Source organism: Fringilla coelebs (genome assembly GCF_963513975.1).
Source record: "Fringilla coelebs genome assembly, chromosome: 2".
In the NCBI taxonomy this organism is placed as follows: domain Eukaryota; kingdom Metazoa; phylum Chordata; class Aves; order Passeriformes; family Fringillidae; genus Fringilla; species Fringilla coelebs.
In genome coordinates, this window is record NC_140029.1 from 40,944,234 (window position 1) to 40,966,280 (window position 22,047).

General features: G+C 38.7%; 1 protein-coding gene across 1 annotated transcript in view; it reads right to left on the reverse strand.

Annotated features, from left to right (window-relative positions):
• The window catches only part of HS6ST3 (heparan sulfate 6-O-sulfotransferase 3), a gene marked incomplete at both ends in the record, with an annotated part of 273,229 nt that overhangs the window by 63,290 nt on the left and 187,892 nt on the right, over positions 1 to 22,047 (reverse strand). The window lies entirely within an intron of this gene.

Here is a 22,047-nt window from a genome sequence, read left to right on the forward strand (position 1 = left end):
TAATGGAACTCCCCCCTCTCCTCCTACAGTACACCCTGGTCATGTCGTTTTTTTCAACTCTGGCTTTGTCGTTGTTGTGAACTTGATTGTTGGGTACAAAACCAAAGCCTTTTTGGCTTTCTGGAGGGGTAGGGCTATACAAACAGATCATACAAGGCTGTGTGTTCCAAGATTACAGAGCTTTGAATATGTCACTCTAAAATTTAAGAGCCGTCTTGCCTTGTGGCATCTTTGGACCCCTTCACCTCAACCCCTTTACTTACTTTAGCTGAAAGAAGCTTCACTTCCTATTAGCTTTGATCCACTTCATAACAAATCAGAATTAATGCAGGCTAAGGAAGCCAGAAAAAATCAGAAATGAATTTCCAGCATCCCGACATATAGCCTTTAGGGAACTTATCTGGCTTGGTCTCCAAGCCTGCTACAAGCTGCTAAGACTTCAGTGGACAAAATGTTGTGACCGTAACTAAAAGGAAACAACTGAAAGAACTCAAAAACCCTGATGTGATTTAGGTTTAAACAAGGACATAGACATTAGGAAAGGATTTGATTTGTGGTAAACATGAAAAGAAATAAAACTAAGTGTGTGTGTTGCTATTTCACGACCCACTGTGCAAACATTGCTGTAGGCATGGTGGGTTTTATTGCTCATTAGTAAATAATCAAGTTAAAAATAAGATGGTTGGGAAACTGCTGATTGATGAGGAATAAAATAACATGACATAAACATCTGTCTCCCAGTCTAATATGTGTTAGTAGAGGAAGACATTGCTAAGGCACTTGAATGCTCAATGCCCTGATGAGATAGTGATTACATTGTGAACAGTGTAATGCAACTACAGCTGCCATTCCCTTTCCCACATGGGGAACGTTACAGAAATGTGGGTCTTGATTGTTTACTTCCAGAGTGTCTTTAATCTCCTAGGACTTCCACAGGGCACAAACTTTCCTTCCACATAAAACTCTGCTCCCAAGCAACAAAGCTCTTAGACTTTTGCTCGGAGCATGACTCCCTCCTTTACTGGAAAACGCTTTCCCAGCTACAGACAGTGACAGCTGACATGCCCTCTAACCTCAGGCACGTCCAAATCTACAGAGAGATTGTGCAACAAAGAGCCTTTAAAGCTTAGGCATTTAAGAAAAATATCCCACACAGGTATCCCTATTTCATTAGAAAACTTTTCTGGCAGAGAATGAGCAATGCACAGACTCTTCCACTAAGGCATCTTCTTCAGTGGTTTCTTCTATTAGGTTTCACACCTACAGAACTAAAATCACTACAAATTTTACTGGTGATCACAATTTTTTCAATTTCTACTGAACTTAATTTCTGTCCTCCAAAGAGGATAGAAATACAATTTCTCCTGGGTGCCACTCACACCCCACTTCTTTGATCTGCCTTCACATTGAGAAGAAGAAAAGCTGCACTTGCAATGACCATTCCTCTACATTTTTAAACCCATAAAGATCACACACAAATAAAAAAAGAGACTCATTTCCCAATTAAACATTAAAATAGCAAGAAGTATCTAGCACTGCCAAAGAGCCTGTCCTCAGAGGTCAAACAGTATTTTGGGTTTTCCACACTTGGAGAAATAAATATGAATAAAACTACAAAGCTGAATAAATACATGCCATAAGAGATGCAAATAATTTTCAAGATGTCAGCATTTACTTCACATCATAATAAACTTATTCAGATTTTAACAGGCTGACTTCAGCCTGTTTTAGAGTTATGAGCAAAAACATACAGATTTTGTATTTAAAGAATCTACCGGCTTTCCCTGGCCACACCACTAAAAATTTATTTATGTAAAAATTAGATAAAAAATACTACTTATTATAAAAATATCAAAACTTGGCTCAAAAATAATCCCCTTGATTTGGATTTTTTATTTCAGTTAAAGAATCAGTAAGGGAATGAAACAGAAGCAGTATTTTCAGAATACAGAGTATAATGTCATACCACACAATACTCCACCTGAAAAACAAATGCACACACAGCAAAAACTCTCTGAAAAGAATATAAATTAAGATTGCTGACAGATAATAAGTGAAAACAGTATGAAACAAGAATAGATAAAGAAAAGTCCAGAATGGTGCTGATGTCTTGGATTTATGTAACATCCTCATTAACAATTTAAAAACAATAAATAGTTCACTAAGCTTTAAATTTTTGTATGTAATGGGGAGTAGGAAGCAGCTAGATCAGGAAGACTGAAAAGAATGGGCAGAAAACACTACCTAGGCAGAACACAAGAGATAAACATCTGAGACAAATATGCATGACTGCTTACCAAAAGAGACAGAGACCACAAAACTGGGAGCAAAAGCAGAGACAGGCAGAGAACAGCAAACTAGGATTAATCTGCCATGCAACACAGCTGTAGCATAGGTACAGCAAGGCTGCCAGTTTGCACAGACCGTGAAGTCTGCAGCCAAACCCATGTCTGGTAGACCAGGAGCACAAATGGCAGCCCCTTCCCCAGGTCTGCTTGCCTTCTGTGAGCACCACCAACACAAATGTTCTACAGTGTTCACCACGCACACAGTGAGCCTGGGGTGCACTGACATGAGCACTGCATCACATTCCAGGTGTCTGCATCAGCTCTGGTGGCCATTCCTAGGGGAGCTTCAAGGACAGTTTTCCCTCAGGAGGCCTTGTACCACATTTCTAGTGGAGATGTCCAGCCAAGGAGATGCAGCTATACCTAACCTAAAGCAGTGCTCCCAAAAGATACAGATCGAAAACAGGATGAGCAATATGGAATGTAATCAGAGCTGATGAAAACACCTCTAATTATGTAATTTAAATTACTTAGGAATATTTGCTGGGAAGTAATGTTGCATAAAGAGAGGAATTGAAGAGACGACTCAAAAAGTTTCTTTTTCAGTTTTCATCAGTCAATAGGCGAAACATTTCTCAGGCTGACTGGGACCTCTGCTGCAGCCAAGAACATCTGGAGGAATTACATAAACCCATTGCAACTATGCTGTAGAAATTTAAACTAAAAGATCCCAATAATTGCAAGTGATAAAGTACTCAGGCATCTAAAATCTAGAGTGTGTTTCTATCAAGTAGAAGAGTTGATAGCTATATGTTCTCTGTACAAGCTGAGATTTAAAATGGAGTCTGTTCACCAGTAGTTTGGGAAGCTGAACCTCTTGTCATTTGAGACAAAAACCACAAAACGTTTTCAAGAGCCACAGAATGAAAATTCCTCCTACTCCTACTGACACTGTAGAAGTTCTTCCCTCAACTTTCCCACTGGTTGGTTTCCTAAACTTTTAACTTTTTTTATATATATGAAGAAGCTTTGCATACATTTGCTAGAAGTAGTATTTTGGGGAGCCAAAAGACCTAGATGATCTTGGCCACACAAGACGGAGTCTTGCAATGGTCACATCCTTATGTTCTAATGAGTCTTGCATGATTCACTGCTTTCACATTTTAAATTGCTGCATTTTGTTGTTAATAGTTGAGTCCTACTTTCTGTATTTTGTAAATTACATCTATTTTTTCCCCGTTCCACAATTTACCATGCAGACAAAAGAAATACAGTTCTGTATATTTTGAGATTATCTTCTCAAGGTCAGTTTCCCAACTGCTCCTGTTGCCAGTCAGCCCAGAATGCACTTATGCACAATGTCTAACTTTGAGCATGATTATCATCCCACTGTATCATAATTTCCATAATGAAGTCAGAAAACTCTCTTACCAGCTGCCTCAAAATTAAGAGACGTGGAAGGTCTCAAATCAACTGCCTAAGTTCATAAATTGATTACCACTCTCTTTAAAAGTTTGCATTTACTAAAGCAAAACCACTGAAATCTTAGGAACCCTACTGTCAGCATCCTTCCCTTTTGAGATTGCCATTTCCCCTCAGTGAATAAAGTCAAACCACCAGAAACTGAGCAGAGTTCTTCTGTTAGTGATGGTTGTGCAAATGCTCTGTATTAATAGAGCCAGTTACCCCAAGGAATTAGCCATCAATATTCATGGACTAAATGAAACCATATTCATTGACAGCTGATGACAGCACAGTCGAAGAACAGGTCAGTTCTTGTATTCAGGACTAAATCTTTGCTTTCTGTTGCAGATGGAGGATATTTTCTATGGGTTGAATAGTATTCCACTCAGACCCTTTTTTCCTTCACCAGTGCTTCAGTCTTCTTCTCCATAACTGGGATTTTAACTAGAGTCACTAGATAGAAGCACGGTTGATGGTGACACACAAGACTACAATGAGAACTGATTTAATGACTTACTAGTCATTAGTAAGGCAAAATGCAGGTACTTTTGGAACCTATATTAGATGCCTTTCATATCTTAAATGGTATCTCAAAGCCAGGCTACTTTATTGTGGCTATGCTATCAACAAGGGGTTCAGCAGTTCGCCTCCTCAGAGCTAAAAGGTTCAATGTCCATTCACAGATCCATTTGAAGTCAGTGATGTGTTCAGTACACAGTGAAGGAACAAAATAAAAATGAACATGTACAGAACTGACCTGAAAATAATAAAGAAATGAAAGAGCACTGTATGGTCATGTGCTAAGTACAGTCTTTTATTAATTCTCTTTTTAAAGTGTTTACTTCCATTTTTATCTTTGCACTACATCTTTCCCCCCTTTTCAATGCCTCTGCTGTGACACGCAGGAAACAGCTCCTGCTGTGAAAGGGGTTCAAGAGTTACCTTTCCTTTACTCTGAATGTTCACTTCATGAAATAACCTCAAAACCAACTGGAGAGACCAACCAAAGGCAGCACAAGAACAGATATGTCATTTCCAGCACTCAGAGACACAGTCATCAGATGTTGCAGTCATGTATTCAGCCTTGAAATCGAGGCACTTCTAATGAATGTATTCATGAATACATGCACCAGTTGGTCCAAAAGATTTCCTTGGTCTGGATAAGCTCTAGGACTTGGCCTTTCTCTGGCTCCTCTGGTATATCTCTTTGGAGCAGGAGCCCATCCTATGATTACTTTGCAAAAAATGAACTCATACCTTATTTTCAGGAAATTTTCTGCCCTCCCGTTCCCTCGACCCAATAATTCTGACAAACACACCTTCCTTCTTGAATGTGAACGACTTTTTCTCTCTTGACTGAAAGTATAACACCTGTAGTGTCCTATAAAGTTCATTGTACACACAGACCTGGTGCAGGAAGCTGAAACATATATCACTATCTCCCACTTCCCTGGCTGCTTGGGAGCATTCACCGACACATGTGAGCTCCTTCTGTATCTCCAAGGCATGGTGGGCCTTGCTCCCACCTTCCAGCCAGGACAGCACTCTCCTCTTACCCCTTTGACACAACCCTGCCCAGGGAAGACCTGCTCCTGTTTCATTCTCTCTTGCTAAGATCTGATCATTGTCTGTGAGTGTGAAGCACTCATATTCCCAGACATGAGATCTCTTGTTCTGCAACTTGATATTTACACTGCTCCCAACCCCCTACTTTGTGTATTCTAACAAGCTCACTGCTTATTCATCATTAACATCTTCATGCTTACCATCTCCTCAGCATTCCTCATCCACCAGTACATGGGGTAGAACTGGCAGGGAATCCACACAGACCAAGGCATTCTGTGGAAAAGTCCTTTCCAGAATGCGAGACTTTTACACAGCTGGTATCTCAATGGGCATGGCTGTAAATACACAGAGGGTGCAAGATGGTACAAAATAATATCTGTGGCATTACTTCAAGAAATACTAAAGCCTTCTCTGTTCCCTCAGCCCACAGAAACACTGTGTTCTATTTCCACATCACAGTTTTTTCCACATCCCTGGAGACAACATGGCCCCTTTTTTCCTTTCGAGGTCTCAGCCCAGCATCATACACATGCTAATACAGAAATTAAACATTTGTTGAGTAGCTTCACATAAGTTTAGCAAACAAGAAAATAAAGTAACTAGACTTACCCCTAGGAAATTAATATTAGAATCGTTTGCAATCTTGGCACTGAAGTTTTAAGCAAAATAAAGCAAAAGTAAGTCCTCCAGCAATGCTGTGCCTGCCAGGTAGATAGGGACTACACCTTTTCACTCTGGATTTACAGTTTCCCATTTGATATTTAGATAACTGTATAACATTATTCCTTATTAAGGCTGGATTCAAATCAGTAACCTTCAGAAGGGAAGTTACATATCCCATTTGTTACTCAGTTCTCCAGATAAGTGCTTCTGCCTCAAACTCAATGCATCAGCTTTGATGACAGAGAAGCAGTGTTCACTGAAGTGTTGCTAATGCATTCTTGAGTCTGGCTAATTACACACAATCAACTGACTCTCAAACATCAGGATGCCAAATATTGCCTTAAATCACTACCACTTGATGGGAAACTTTCTATTGCTTGAAGAGGTGAAAACAGTTGAGTTAGTAACGAAAATCAAATCCAACATTTTGAGACCAACCTCCTGAAGGCAGCTACACAGAAATGATGGCCTTTAACCCTCCTCCTCTTGCACAGAAAGTAACTTCAGCTAGTTTTTTTTTCTGTCTGACAAATTTGAATAAATACAAACCTTAAAAAAAAAAAAAAACAAACACAAAGAGTTTATATGTGCTCAGTAAAAGTATTGTTATAACTCTCACCTGACTAGGTTTGTATGACAGCACACTGCCTGGAAAACAACAGTGCTAGCTCTTTCTCCAAGGAACACGATTCCAGAATTCCACGTGCACTATGGAAGAGAATCAGCCTTCTGCAGATAATCCACCAGGACCATAATCTAAAATCAGCTGCTACCTTCACTCTGGATCAACTAATTTCACTTTTATCTGGAGTTCTCTAATATTTGAATTAGCTAAAATATTGCTGATTAAGGCACCCTGAAACATCAGGATAATTAACAAGGGAATCTGGATGTGGAAGACTGTTTCTGTGTTTGTAAATCCCTGCAGATGTGCAATAGCAACAGACATAGCAAGATGACAAGGCCAAAGAAAACAGCAGCTAGTAAAATAGACCAAGATGAAACTATTGCTACAATAAATCCTACAACAGACTGTACCATCAACTCAGCTTCGTTTCCCAGGCTAAAAGTAAAATTTAACTAGGTGCTACAAATCTAGATAACTAGCACTTGATCTGTATCTGTCAATATGGTCTAATGCTGACAAACATGGAATGAATTCATGTACCTGGAGTGAGGCATGCCAGGGTTTGATCACCCTGTCTCCAGGCACACACCTGTCCATGCCCTGTCACCCAAGACACAGCAGTGCCATCCCTGCCTTGCCACCAGGCTCTTGGTTGTGCTCCTCATCAAGGGGTTTAGCTATCCATAGTGGGACTTCTGAGTAGGTCAATTACCTATGCCTGTGTCAGGTCTTCAAAACATCCACATCTTCATGTTTAATGCTGTTAACACAAAATACACTTGGCACTGTACCTCAGAATTTTTTGGGGGTGAGTAACCTGACCAGCCCTTCAGAGTTATGACTGTTCACTTGTTTCTAATCAACTTTTAATAAAGCTCTATTTTGAAACACTTCATTTCATAACCAAAAAAGAAGAGAGGACAAAGAACCCCCTACACCCAAACAAGCCAATTCTCCATCAGTTTGAACGTCCTTAGACTAAAATCAAGATTGCACCCTTCATGTGTTTACAGAGAACAACATTTGTATAAGGCTCCTGGAAAGGATGAAGGAGGATCTTTCAATGGTTTGAAGCACACAATTAAACCTGAAAAGGGTGAGAATTCAAGATGCAGCCTGAACTGCAGCACTTGGCCTCCTTAGTTCAAGGCATTGCTTTGCACTGTGGATCTCCTGTGTGTGTAACTCTCCCAAGCCCTGTTAAACAGAAGTCAGGGACCAAGATCACAGGTATGGATCCAGGGAAATGTAATTACCCCAAGAACAAAGGCGTTCTAGTTACCATGCAAATGCACATCACCATCATCCATGCATGTGCAGGACTTCCAAATATTTTTCCTGATTCTCCTGAAATCAAACAAAAATGCAGCAGTGCCTACCATTCCTATATGAAGCAGAGATGCCCCCTTGGAAAACAGGCATCTATATATTGACAAGCTGTCATCTCTGATGAAGTCAGGAGTAAAGTGCTCTTAAATCAACCTTGGAAGATGAAACTTTTAATGGTAGCTTTGCATTGCTGTAACTGGAAATGGACCTGCAGCTTTGTATTTTAAAGGCCAAATCCTTCTATTCCTTTGTTCCCTTTTTTATTTTCCCTTCCCTTTTCCTTTCCCGTTTCTCCAAATTAACATTTGGAACACTTGAAAATGCTAATTGAGTTTCACTTCATTCAGACAGGAAATAATGACCTCAAGATAATAAGACAAGTTAATAGTCCCCTGCAGGTAAATTAACACAAGACCAAATGCTTGAAGACCTTGAGGATCACAACTGTTAAACTTAAGTATGCATTCAAAGCAACTCTGAGCACCTAACAAAGCAGGTCACAGATCATCAATCAGAGCTACTGAAAAAAACCTCTTCAAAGAAAGAAGTGCAGAACACATGAAGGTAATTTCTTTTCAACATCTACTTTAACACAGCCAACTGAAAGACGCTGTTAAGTAAATATATTAAAAACCCACAACCTGCATGCTCAACGTGTATGAAAAGGCGTGCTCAATGAAGTCATTAACTCATCTCCAAAATCAAACAGATGTATTTCAGTAAGCAATCCATCAGAAACAGATACGTTTCCACTGCAATAACATCGTATTTTCTTTTTGTAATCACTTTATAGGGTTCAAAATATGAATTTGATTACAGCATATCCATGAAGATGAAATGCTTACAGAAATCATAATGCTGCTTTAAGTCACAAAACAAACATTTCACAGCCCATAAACTGAAAAGTGCTCTAAAAGTGCCCAAAGCACAATAGTCGCTCCACAAATCACCTTCATGTCAGAATAGACAAAAATGTCTAACCTAAAAACATTCACAGAAAAATATCCTCTCTCTTTAAAACACAGCTGTTGACAAATAAATGGGTAATTTTGACAAACTACTCAAGTTTAAATTCATAGCCCTCTATAATAATAGCACCAATGTGCTTTAAAAGTTAAAATATGTTGCTGGATCATGTAGAAATTAAAAAAAATCAAATAGCACTGGTTAAAAACCATAAATGATTATGAGAAATCCAGAACCTATGTGTTCTGGATTTCAAAGATATCACTGTATCTTATAATCCTTTAGGATGCTAAATTATCTCAGTGTTTAGAAAGGAGAAAAGCTGTTATTTACAATCCTCTATTTTTAATTTGAAGTTTTTCCCTTAATTACTTTTTGTTTCAACACAACTAGCAGGTGTCAAGAGCATATTTTCTTTCCTTGCACGAGTTCATCTAGAGTTAAGACACCAACTCTGAATTGAAAAACCTGAAAAGCTCATTTTCCTCTCCCAACACATGAATATAAATTACGTGGGAAGAAGGGGGATCTGGCAAATTGAAAATCTGCAGGACATGCACAGATATTCATGGGTGCCCAACAGTGCAGGTAGGCAGCAGAGACCTTTCTGACAGAACACTGTCTCCACTGAAGGACTGCTGCAAGCATGACCCTGACACTTTATCTGCTGGGACACACTGTGGAAGTCTTTGCATTGATAGCTGATTACACATCCAGAAAATCCAATCCAACAGTGACTAGGAACAATAATGACATTCAGTAAATCTGTTGCTTCGAAATGGAAACCTGACATTGACAGAACTATAGTAATAAAGATATAATAAATGCAATCACTATAAATGTGATGTAAAATTCTAGCTTTTCTTGTAAAGCACATATTTCCATTCAAACAGAAAGGGGACAAATTATGAGAGAAATAATAAGCAAACATGAAATATATCAAACAACATTATCTGCGCAATAAAAATTAAAGACAATAATTTGATTGGAGCTTGCTAATGATTAAACCACTTGAATTAATGTTCTGCATAAACAGTATGCTGGGTTTGCAAAGCGAGGCCTCAAAAATGAATGTGAAGATTGTTTCAATTAGAAAAAACTATATATCAGTGGGTTTTCCTGTTCTTTGCTCCTTCTTCTGGAAACAAATGCAAAATAAGATTTAAAAAACCCCACTCTTAAAACATACTTGTTTATTTTATCACTACTGTCATTAAATTAGGCAGTCATTAGAGACTTTAAATCTTCTGTTTAAGCTGGTTCACCCTCTTCATTCCTGTGCTATTCCCTAAGTGGCTCAGTTTGCTTTTCCAACGATTTTGGGTTTTATCCTTTCTGAATGTTACAAAAAGCACACTCCAAAGAATTTTCTACACAGTTTTTTGTCTGTAGTGGTTCCATGCATCAAAGCAGTACTTTCCCAAATAGCGCTGATACTATGTCGTGGTTTCTGAACAAACCTTTTCAATCAAAAGGCTCCATCATCCAGGCTCAGGATGGCCCCTGAGGAGCCTGAAAGGGCTTCCAGAGAGACTACATGCAACTACACACAGGTCACAGTTCCAATGACTGTCCCAAAGCAAAGAGAAAAAGGTGCTCTGGAAAAGAGTTGATATTTATCCCAACATTTTGCTGCCAGTGCCCCAATCTCACATGAAAAACAGAGCACTTGTGTACACGCAAATGCATCCCGCACCATTAAAGCAGCACGGGTGCTAGTCCATGCATCATTCCAATCCAAAGAGCTCAGCTGCTTTCTCCATAGTGCCATTCTCATTTGCAATAAAAAATTATTCTCCTAAGTCCAGTGCAACATCTTATGCATCTGTTGCCTTCAAACTAAAGAAGAGTTCAGACTTTTATGAGAAGTACTGTTGTGGACACCAGTTTTTAGAACCAACAGGGGATAAGGTTTAACCTGAACAAAACACTTAGGTAACTTGACCACGATTAGAATTATACAGCTCAGCCTAACTAGGTATCTCTTCTACTAAACTAAATGTATATATTGATTCTCTTTCAATCAGTTTAATAAAGTTAATACTTAGAGTAGGTCTCACTCACCTCACAAGGGAGGCCTCCAATCAGTCTGAGAAACCTAAACCTTGTGTTTCCCAGACTTTGTGGCATTACCTGAAAGGTACTTAATTCTATCTCACTCTCTAAAACAGAATGCCAAAAAAGATCTGTGTAATATTTACAGAATGCTATGCTACCATATAAAGTACTTTCTATAAGTGCCCTTGTGGCATTAATTTTTTCATCCGGAGGTATCACAGTTGGAGTTGCTCTGATTTGCTGATTTATACCAAAGAAACACAGGTGCTGCAGTGTCTTGCTTAGGCAAAGAGGAGAGAAAATGGTACAGCATTTCCATGTGAAATTCTGAAGAAATATGCATGACTGAACCCAAATTTAATACAGGTTCATATTGTCCTTGTTTAGATGCACATATGTAATAGCCAAATTTAATAAAGTGAGAGATCTTCTCACAGAATTTCAATGCTCAGTGGGCTTAGTCAAGTTGAAAAACTCGTAAGTCTGTGAGAAAATATTAGGCATTGTTCAACTAAAATCTTACATGACAATGACTGAAACAAGGTCGTGAAAAAGGCAGTTAATTTTAGTATTTCCTTATGTAGTTTGTCAGTTCATCTTTCACAGTTATAAATATTCATGGGAGACCAGAAAAAAAAATGTTGAAAGGATTTTTTGTTTACTAAAAAAAATTAATTTGCCTTCTTACTGTGAACTCTCACCTTCTTCCTACTACTAGTAGTTTTGGTTACTCACTTTTTAAATTGGCTTTTAAAAAAAATTTTAACCCTTCCCCTTACATTCTTCTCATCTGGAGAAGAAATGGAAATTACCAGCTTTTTGGGTTCCTTCTTTAACAGCAAGTGTTCTGTTGTTATGCACATGCATTACTAAATATGACTACTTTGACGTGAATTTATGAAGACTGACTTCTGTTTTTAGTGCCTATGTCTCTCCCTACATTCTGTCCTTCTGCTCATCTGTTGCCTAGTCAAAATTGTCTGAACTTGAGCCAGTTTGTACATTGCTTTACAGTGCATGCCTGAATGACACCTATAACTAATATTCTAAGACATTACTCCTTGCAGAACTGAATAAAAATATTCTTAAAAGGAACAGTATTGGGTAAAAAATGTCCATGGACCAAACACACACTGGGCTTTTTCCCACAGATCTGCAAACACATTTTGCCCTGTAGGTATCATGGTCCCAACTAGAAGTTGTCAGCAGATTTTGAGAAAGTTTGTGGTTCTTGATAACCTTTCAGATTATAACCCTCACTGGAGCAAGGAGTGTAAAGCAAAACCAGGTAGCACTGGGAGATATTTGGGAAGAGAAGACACGGAACATTTCAGATCCCTTGTGCATCAGTCTGCATCACCACCTCACAATTTTTCTCAGATCTGGTGAATCTACCTGAGGCCTGAAAGGACAGGACTTAGAGAAGGCAAATATTCTTCATTTTGTTTGTTTTCAAGTTGGCCAACTGAAGACCAGGTAGACAGCACTAATTTTTTTAAATACAGATACAGTTGGTATGTTTGCCTTTTTCTCTCACTATGACAGTATGAGGCTGTCACTCTTAGTGACCATCAGCAGTTTCCTGAAGACTTGAACTTTCTGCACACACTGGAAATACATTTAATTCATAGTTTTACATAAACTGTCTTAAATCTTTAAAAAAGCAAGTAACAATATTCTTTTAAGAAACAGGGTTGAATCCAACTCACAATAATTTTGTGTGTAACTTCATCATGTAGAGTACAGCAGGGGAGTAGGGAGCAATCTCTCAGACCACCATACTTACACTTCTTCCTAAGAGCAAGTAAATCCCTCTGGAAGTATAACTGGACTATCTTCTTGACTCTATTAATGCACAAGAAATTTGTGCATTTTGAGAGGGAGACTAAGCCTGCTCGGTTTGGGCAATTACTGTGAGAGAACAAGGTACCAGCCTGGAAATGGAGCCTTCAGTCAATCAGATCTAAGAGTGGATTTTGCTTTTATCAGTGATGGTGCAGTTTACATCCATATTCTGAGGAACCCTGAGCTGGGAAGATGAGTTCAGCATCCTCCTCACCCATTAAACCAGCTTTCTTGTTACCTGCTTTCTGACTCAGCCCAACTTTCACAGTACCGAAGGTGACAGCTCTGCTGAGGACATCTCAAGACTAATTTGTTACCAGGAAATTGGTCAGGCCAATTCCCTTACCAGGAGATTAGGTCATCCATCTCCAGGCTGATCAGCAACCAGAACCTGTGTTCCCCACTCCCCAGCCAACAATAAAAAAACAGCCTCCCACCAAAATCCATTTCAGATCTGCCCATATCTCGTTTTCTGGACATCTCTTGAAGATTTATACACTACTTTTCTAAACCCATCTGAAAACACATGCAGGGCCTGAATCTTCCCTAGGCCACTGGAGTTAAGCATTTAGGGACCTCGGTGAATAAGGAACAAGTTCAAGAATGCAATTAGCTGTCTCCTGAAATTCAACAGACTGGGTGTCTGTCTGGGCTTAAACTCTAGGTACCGAAATCTTAACACAGGGTTAGGAGTCTGATCTCATCCATGGTCATCTACAAATCACAAGAGCTGAAGCACAAACACCTCACGATCCAGGCTCAGCTGAATTTCTACAAAAGCCATAGATTTCAGAATTATCTGAAATCTATGGCTTCAAACAGCCTAAGTAACCCTGAACCAGCAGTATATACAAAGTGTGGGAAGCAAAATCAATAAATAACTCAAAAGGTCATCTAGTCATGAGTATGCACAAATGCCTTCTTGACAGGTATGCTTACCAACCTTCAGCACTGCCCATGGAACTGTGGCATCACCTCATCCATTCCAGCATTTCATTACCCTCACCATAAGATAGTCCTAGAGCTAACATAATTTTTTTTTTGTTTTGGTAGTGAAGTTTGTGATTTTGCTATCCTGTCCTTTTCTCCATGTAGCAGCATTTATGCATAAATACTATGTGTTAATACAAAGATTTCCTCAATTCATTGAAAAGCTCTTCTTAAGTTTCCCAAGTATCACTGACAATAAAATTATAAATCCCTGCTTTATAAAGTGTAATAGCTGCTTCATTAACTCGGATAGAATAATTACAGTCACTTGAACAAACCTGAATTACACCCATCCAACTAACCAAACCAGCATGATCCAGAAAGTTCCCAATTTCAATTAGCTGTTATTTTCTATGCCTGAAAGTGCTATGACCATACTGACATAGAATTTTAGGGTTGCGGTTCAGTTCTCCAGACCAGTAACCATATTATAAAAAACATCTTAGAATATGGAAGTCTCCTGGAAGAGACTAAAGGACTGAGGGTGTCTGGACACATCCTGTTTGCTGGTTTGTTTTAATTAAAATTGAAGGTTTGGAATGAGAACCTGCCATTTTCCCTAAGCCTAACTGAATATTAAATAACTGTGCAAAAGGCAAAGCTTTCAGGACAGAAATATTCTCTAACCCAGGGGAAAGCAAGCAAAATGCGAAAATGCTGTTTTCTCTCATTTGCATGAAACCTTAACTAATCAGGGCTTCTGATCATTATATTTTCTCACTTATTTTGAATAAATAAAACATATAAAATAAATAAAGATTACCTATGCAAGAAAGCATAGCTCTGTATCTTGAGTCTTGAGTGCATCTGCCTTCAATTGTCAATAAAGTCCAAATTTTTTTAAAAAATGCAGTACTGAAGGAATGTCTATAAATTTAATCAACTATGACCCATTGCTCACCACTTTCCAACAGCTAGGGAAAAAGGAATTGAGCTGTAAAATTTGTTCTGGGCAGGAACTTGGCATCTGCTATCAAGTCAGAGTCCAGAGAAAATTAGCATCATGAATTTCAAATACACTGGCTTATCTCATGTAACTCAAAGCCCAGAGATTTGATTTAAATCATAATGGACTAAATCCTGCCAGACAGTCAGACCCATGCATGGTACAGGAAGGATTCTGGCAAAGAGAGAAAAGGGGGTAGAAAAGTCCCAAAAGCCTTTTGCCTTCATAGGGTGAGCTGTTTGACATCTGTTTTCCAATGCTAGAAGTAGATGTAAATACCATTTAATCCATTCCCAATGTCCATTAAGTACTATTTAATAAAAAGCATCTGAGCACTGCATTCATCAATCCCATCCTTTTTGACTGCACAGTTTCAGACACTGCGATAGGTGAAGCATCAAAAGGCGAAGGCGTTTTGATGGCTCTCTAAAAATGCTATTTTCATTTTTAATTTTTAATAAGGACTCACCAGCAAACAGCAACCCTGTTCTCTCATAACCAACTCCAGCTTTAGAAGATATGCTTAAAGCTAAAAGAGTGTGAACTCTCCACGCCAACAAAAAGCATAAACAACACTAGTAAAGAGAATCAGAACTGCAGAAGGAAGGAACACCCTGTAGCCCACAGAACCACAAGGAAGCTCATACTCTTGAAAGAGTAGGACTGGAAAGGTTAGATTCCTCATATTTGATACACCAATCTCATTATAAATAAGTAACAAAATGGCGAGAAATACTGTAATTCCTCATTAATAATTTATCCAAAACTGCAGATAAGTTTACTTTTGTTTAAGAAGAAAATATCTGCTAAGATAACAAAGTGTGTTTCATAACATTGCAAGATCAAAGCACTCACAGAATTTACAGTAACAAGGAGAAGGTGAAATACCTTCTCATCAGTATTCTGCAGCACTTTGTTATCTGAAATGCTCTTTTCAAAACACTTCTATCAGTCATCAGAGATTATGCTCTTTAGGGGAGAACAGAATTAATGTGGCATTTGCCTTACCTCTCTTCGAGCCAACTCATGCTAGAGCAGTTCTGATGTCTTCTGTGTCAGCTCGTACACCTGCCATTGGCTTGGAATCAGAAGAAAACACTCCTCACTTCTACACAGTGAAAAACATTTTGGTTTCCACATTTTCAAGGAGCAGTCAGAAGCATTTCAGCCAACCTGTGAAAGGGCTGGGATTTCCAGAGTGGGCCAGGTTCTCCCGTGACACAAGCCAGATCTAAAAGACAGCTCAGCGCTCAACAGCTCGGAAGAAGATGCAAAATGGATGAAGTACTGAGCCTATGGTTTTACTCACAATATTAGATACTGCTTTGGTAATTGAGTTTGTTGAATATAGTCCTCACCTATTTTCAGTGGGGTCACCTTCCTCATAATGTGTGTTCCCTTTTTCCTAACCTGGAAATGAAACTCCAGATAATTTTAGTACGGAGGTAATATAAAAGGAGATTTTTATTTGAAGGCCTTCAGAGGCAGTTATGGAAACATGTCCACAAAATTTCATCCCTCCCAGGGGTGAGTAAATTTTTATAGGTTTTAGGAAACTAACATAATTGATTAAAAGCACCAGTTAGGAGGACAAGTGGTGATGGAATTCTCCCCCAGGTCAAACCCCTTCTCTGGAGCCCCCCTTCAGCACTGGCTGTACTTTGTCCATGAGAATATATCTCCTGCAGTTGTTCTCAGCCTTGGCTCCCAGGAAGAACCAAGACAGGACAGGGCCTTGTACCTCCTGAGGCTTGGAGCTCTGGAATTTGTTTTGTCTTTCTGCTTGAGGAAAGACCATGGAAAAGCACTGGGAAAATGAGTTACTAATACAATAGACTACAGAGCTACAAATACAGGTGTGACAAATATAGAAAACACATAAAAGAAAAAAAGGCAAAACCCAAACCAACATCATGCGTGTATGACTGCAATTATTTTGGCAGAATAATTTATAATTGAAATTTCCTGGCACCTCATTTTCCCTGCAGAGCACCCTTTGAGGAACATGAGAGCAGTTTGAAGACAGTCTCATTACCTACAGTATCTTTCTACTGCTTGTCTTGATCTGGGGAAGAGGTCACTCAGTCTTTTGGAAGAACAATTTGTAACATGAGTCAAGGACAAAGGCAGGACTTGGAGGGAGAAATTTCATCCATAGCAAAGATGTAATGTTTTACTTATAATTGGATAGCCACTCCAAATAATTTGTAAGTCCCAAACAGTTCTTTCTATTCATACATGTTTTAGGTGCAGTGATTTCAAAGAAAGTTCAGTATGTGGTACATACTTTGCAAAGCAAACACCAACACATAATTATCTCCCATGATTATTTAAATAGTTCTCAAAAAATTTCTTTTCTAAATTACATTACTGTGCAACTGGAACCATTACAAATGATCATATTGTTTAATTAGCCAGTTTCTCCTAATTTCTTCTACATTTCAGATTTTTAATTAACATTTCATAGCTCTTAAACTGAGTGTAATTACTAACAGCTCACATGAACTCCAAACTAAAATTAAATCTTTTAATAAACTGCTATTCTGAAAACTGTAAGGAAATTTAATATTTAATAATTAAGCATTTGTTTGGCTAAAATCTTTACCTATTCCAAATTAAGAATTACTTCAACAGTCACCATGAAGATGAAGTAAAATGCCCAAGCACACAGCAGTCTCTGTTTCAGAAACTAAAATAACAACATAGAAAAAAAACGTGTACACTGCATAGTACATAAAAAATGTATGTTCTCATTTTCAGCTTTTAAAAGAGATGGAAGGCAGAGTTTTGACTTGGGTGAAGATAAAGGACACAAAGAAGGTCTAAAAAGGCTAAATTAATGGTGGGGAGCTGCCATTTTTGAAGAAGGCAAGGCATTGATTTGTACAATCAGTGAAAATGCTTAGGGTTCAATCCAAGGTTTGGGAGGTATAGCAGGAGACTGCTCCTAAAGATAAAGAAAGATATTAGAGAAGCAAATAATTTAGATGTCATAGGCATTAATGGGAGATTATGGGGGAAATCAAGTGAAAGTAAACTCAGCAAGGCTGAGAGGAAAGCAAAAGAATTTTGCTATTTTAAGGAAAATGCTATTTTAAGGAAAGGAGTAAGTGTAAAGGGCAATCACCTTGGAAAGTGGAATTCAACCTACCCAGGGAATAAGTTGAAAAGGTCTCCTGGGAGAGGAGCAGAAAAGATGGAAATGTTCTGGAGAGCTAAAAGAGTTTTATTAAATACAAAGGCAAAGAGCTGTGCTATTGCAGAGGAAGGGTACAGAGCACAGTGATAAAACAATATGACTGCTTTTAGAACCCTTCAGCAACCTCAGAATAAAAAACACTATACAGACAGCTTAAATAAGGACACCTATTTATGGACAAGGACACAGGAACAGCACCAGCATGTAGGAGTAATACTGCAAAGGTTATGACACAGGACAAGTTATAGTTTGTAAGGGACATAAGAGGCAACAAAAAAGGTTAATAGAAGGAACAGACAGTGAAACACTTTATTTCTGGAATGGGAAAAGAGAATACACAATGAATGAAGCAGGAAAGTCTTAAGTATTCAACACCTACCTTCTTTCAGTCATTTATTCTCCCCCACCCCAAATTAATTAATTCCACTTTCAACAGTTGAACAGAATTGTGAAGGAAGGAGATGGGAATTACTGAGTAGTAGTTATCTGAGTCAGGCCAGCACCTGAACTGCCCCCAACACTCCTTCAGGAAGTAGGTGAGAACGTCTCTGAACCTAATCCACCTCAAAATATTGTCAACAACATGAATTTGTTTAAAGGCAAAAAAGATTTGGACTGAAATTCCTTCTTTAACTAGTTCAGAGCTGGAATTTCTGCCAAAGTCTCCTTTTCTGGTAACACTCCTATAGAAGAGTATTACATGAGAGCCTAAAATAGTGTCCTTAATATTTTCTTGGAGCTGTTCCCTCTTGCATAGTGAGCTTTACCAGCAAATGAAACAGACAGCAAGAAGAAAAATACTCTCTAATTTAGATAGCTGGGTCCTAGTCCTTGTCTCTTATCCACAGTGAAAACATGCCAGTAGGAAAGGCAGGGTGAGATCTGGTGCTCAGGTGTATTTCAGATTTGGAAAATTTCTGTTTGTGCCCTTGAGATAGAGAGAGGAACTGAAAAAAGTTCCCTCACATCAAGGGTGAATGCCCTAATCAACAAATTAGTTATGGGATTAACAAATAGAAAACTTCCAATTAAGCCTTGGATTTTTTCCAGCCACAATTATTTGATGCATTCAAATGCTTCTGAGACTTCAAATCACACTGTTCAGCAAATTTGCAGTTTCTTAGTAAATATAAACACACAGCCCTAATGAATATTGCCTGAAGGTGAACAGAGAAGGAAAGAAAACTTATAATTAGTTGAGCCAAAATACAATTTTCTGACAAAGTGTTCAGCTGGCAGCCATGGCCTTCATCCCTGCCACCCCACTTCCCCCTGGCTTCTTCTAGTGGATCCTCTCTGCTTCCACAGGAAGCCTCCAGCTTGGAAAGCACTTTGCTTCCTGCATGGCATGGCAGAACTGCAGAGCAGCAGCAGCTACTTCACCAAATTATCACTTACATTGCATCAATATGGAAAATCAGAGTGTATTATTTCATAAGAAATGCTTTGAAGCTCCATATGCTCCTAGCACTGTTCTCACTCACCTATCTCCCTTCTCATCCTCACATAATTAAAAATAACCCCAAGTTATTATTCAGTCTTTGTGATAGAAGGCATAGCACTAATTAGCAACAAAGGGTGAGAACAGTGTATTAGCTAAGCCTTGGAAATATTTCTTATTCACACACCCATTACCTCACTTTTATCAGCTCACATCTGAGTCAGCAATTTGCCCAAGTGGCTGTTGGAGGAGCAATGCAACAGCCAGATGGCAATGGCAGCATCCACATCACCTCCATATTCAGTGCTCACTGAGAAGGAGAGGAAGGAAGCCACATTTATCCTCAGAAAAGGTCTGGGGAAAGCAGTGCAACTGTTCATCAGATCTGGACTTCGCCACCACTCCTCCTGACTGCAAACCATCAATGTACTGCAGGGGACTGCAGCCAACCATCCCAGAACTGTCAGTCTACCTGTCCATTTTTTGTGTCTATAAAAGATGTTATCAAAGCCATGCCCACATCCTTTCCATAAGGAGTCTAGGAATTGATAGATTTTGGTGGAGTTAGCTTTCCTTCACCTTTCTCATAGTTTTGCATAAGAAACTACTGTTGCCAAGCTATCATTTTAAACTGCTTAATTTGTGTGTCAGGAATATTTTATTTTCTCCTTATGTTTTAAGTCAATCATCTTAAATGTTTCTGCTGTGTGCCAGTTACGTTTTGCTGTTTGAAAGTGGAACCTAAGCTACCAAATATTTTTCACTGTAGGACAAATCCATGTTTGCAATAAGAGAAATAAGGTTCTGTGAGCAACAGTCTAAAGTTTTAAATCCTTGTTTGTCACCTGGGGTAAATGAACAACTGAGATTCTTTGAAAAGATTCTTCAGGATCCTTCAGACTCTAAGAAGCTTTGTCCCAAAAAGGGAATGTTGGCCTAAGAAAGCACAAGTTTAGCTATTTCCTTCCAGTTAGAGCATGATGGGGCGTACCATTCTACATGCACGCATTTTACACTCAGCAACCACATTAAGACTCTTCCAAAAATGAAAGTATTTACATTATTGACAGAGGAATGACCAACAGGCACACAACAGAATCAAGCCAAACCTGAGGAGCACGTGTGACACCTCAATAAATAGCTCAGCCCCATACTGAATGCATATGCTGCATTACTTCACTTGCAGCTCAATTTCACACAGCATGTGATAAAAAGAGGAATTCAAACAGGAAAAGTGAATATCTGCTTCTAAAAGAGAAAAAAAAATTAATACTCACGTAGGACTAGATGAATTTAAGAATTCCTAAAGGAATTTCAACATAGTTCAATTGTATTTGTTCATAAGCAGCAGCACATTACAGGCAGCCTGTGATTAATATCACCTACAGAAAATGAAAGGCTTGCAGAGAGCTGTAACAGTGGTTAATACAATAGAGACAGCAATTTGTTTTAATGAAAGTTACTCTCAGCTTTCAACTAGCTTGAGAGGCCAAAAAACCCTCTCAGGATCTGTACTGCCAAACTTGCAAGCTTCATTTTAGGTGCCTAGAAAAGCACTCCTCAAGGAAGTGGGAAAGAGGCAAGCATCCCTGAAGGCTTCCAGAAGGAAAACCTCTCTGCCCAACTTTCAGCCTTTTTGTCAGACAGGTTCACCTAATATAGTTTAAAAGATTCATCTCTAATCCCAGTAGTTAATGCTGTATTATTAAACACTTCACTTTAATTATGAAGTAAGTATTTGTCAATCTTCCTTGCATTCATTCTGGGTGTGATTACCCATCCAGGTCTCTGCTGCCAAAAGTTAATGGCTTGATTTCAGAGGTTGGGAGATGTTATTTTACTGTAGAGCTTCTGCACAGGCAACAACCTACCACCAATAATAGAAGAAAAATATTGGAATCAGACACAGAAAAGTTGCAAGAAATACATGATATGCTGGGGAAAACCAGTAAATTTAGAATGTATGATTTTTCTCCCATTGTATATATATCTGCAGAATACCTTGATCAATAAACACTTACTAAAGCTGAGAGAAACAGAACAAGCAAGCATTCTTGGCTGGCCTTAGTTATTGTAACCAAAATAGACCAAGTTACAGAAAAATATATTTTTAATTTCATCTTGACAGAGAAAGAAATGAGGTTCATCTGTGTGGTTCCTAAAGTTCTTCCAAACCAAAAAAGCTGTGTAAGAGTTATTATTAGTTACATAAATCTTGGAAGCTTGTTGCAATCCAGACTGTGATCACTAATGACTACAGAGCAGAAATCACAGTAAAAATTTAGCAACAGAGTGGTTTATCTACCTGAGGCAATAATGAGCTCCTCCTGACAACTTCAGCTTCCTTCCACTTGTCTGACCTGTTTTAGTTCCTTGCTCCCATCACCATAAGATTTCATTTGACCTATGGGCGCAAATGAACAATTCTGTGGGGCTTTTTTGGTTGTTGTTGTTGTGGAGTTTTTTTGGTTTGGTTTTGTTTTCAGGGGTTTTTTTTTGTTGTCTTTTTTTTTTACAGAAAAGCCCATTCATCTTTACAGAAGCCCATTCATCTTCACCATATACACTGCTTCTCTCTCAGAAGCCTCAGTTGCCCCACTCTCCCTTTCCAGGCATCACCAGCCCTTCTCCTCATCCTTCTCCAGTTACCTTCTGGCATCTAGC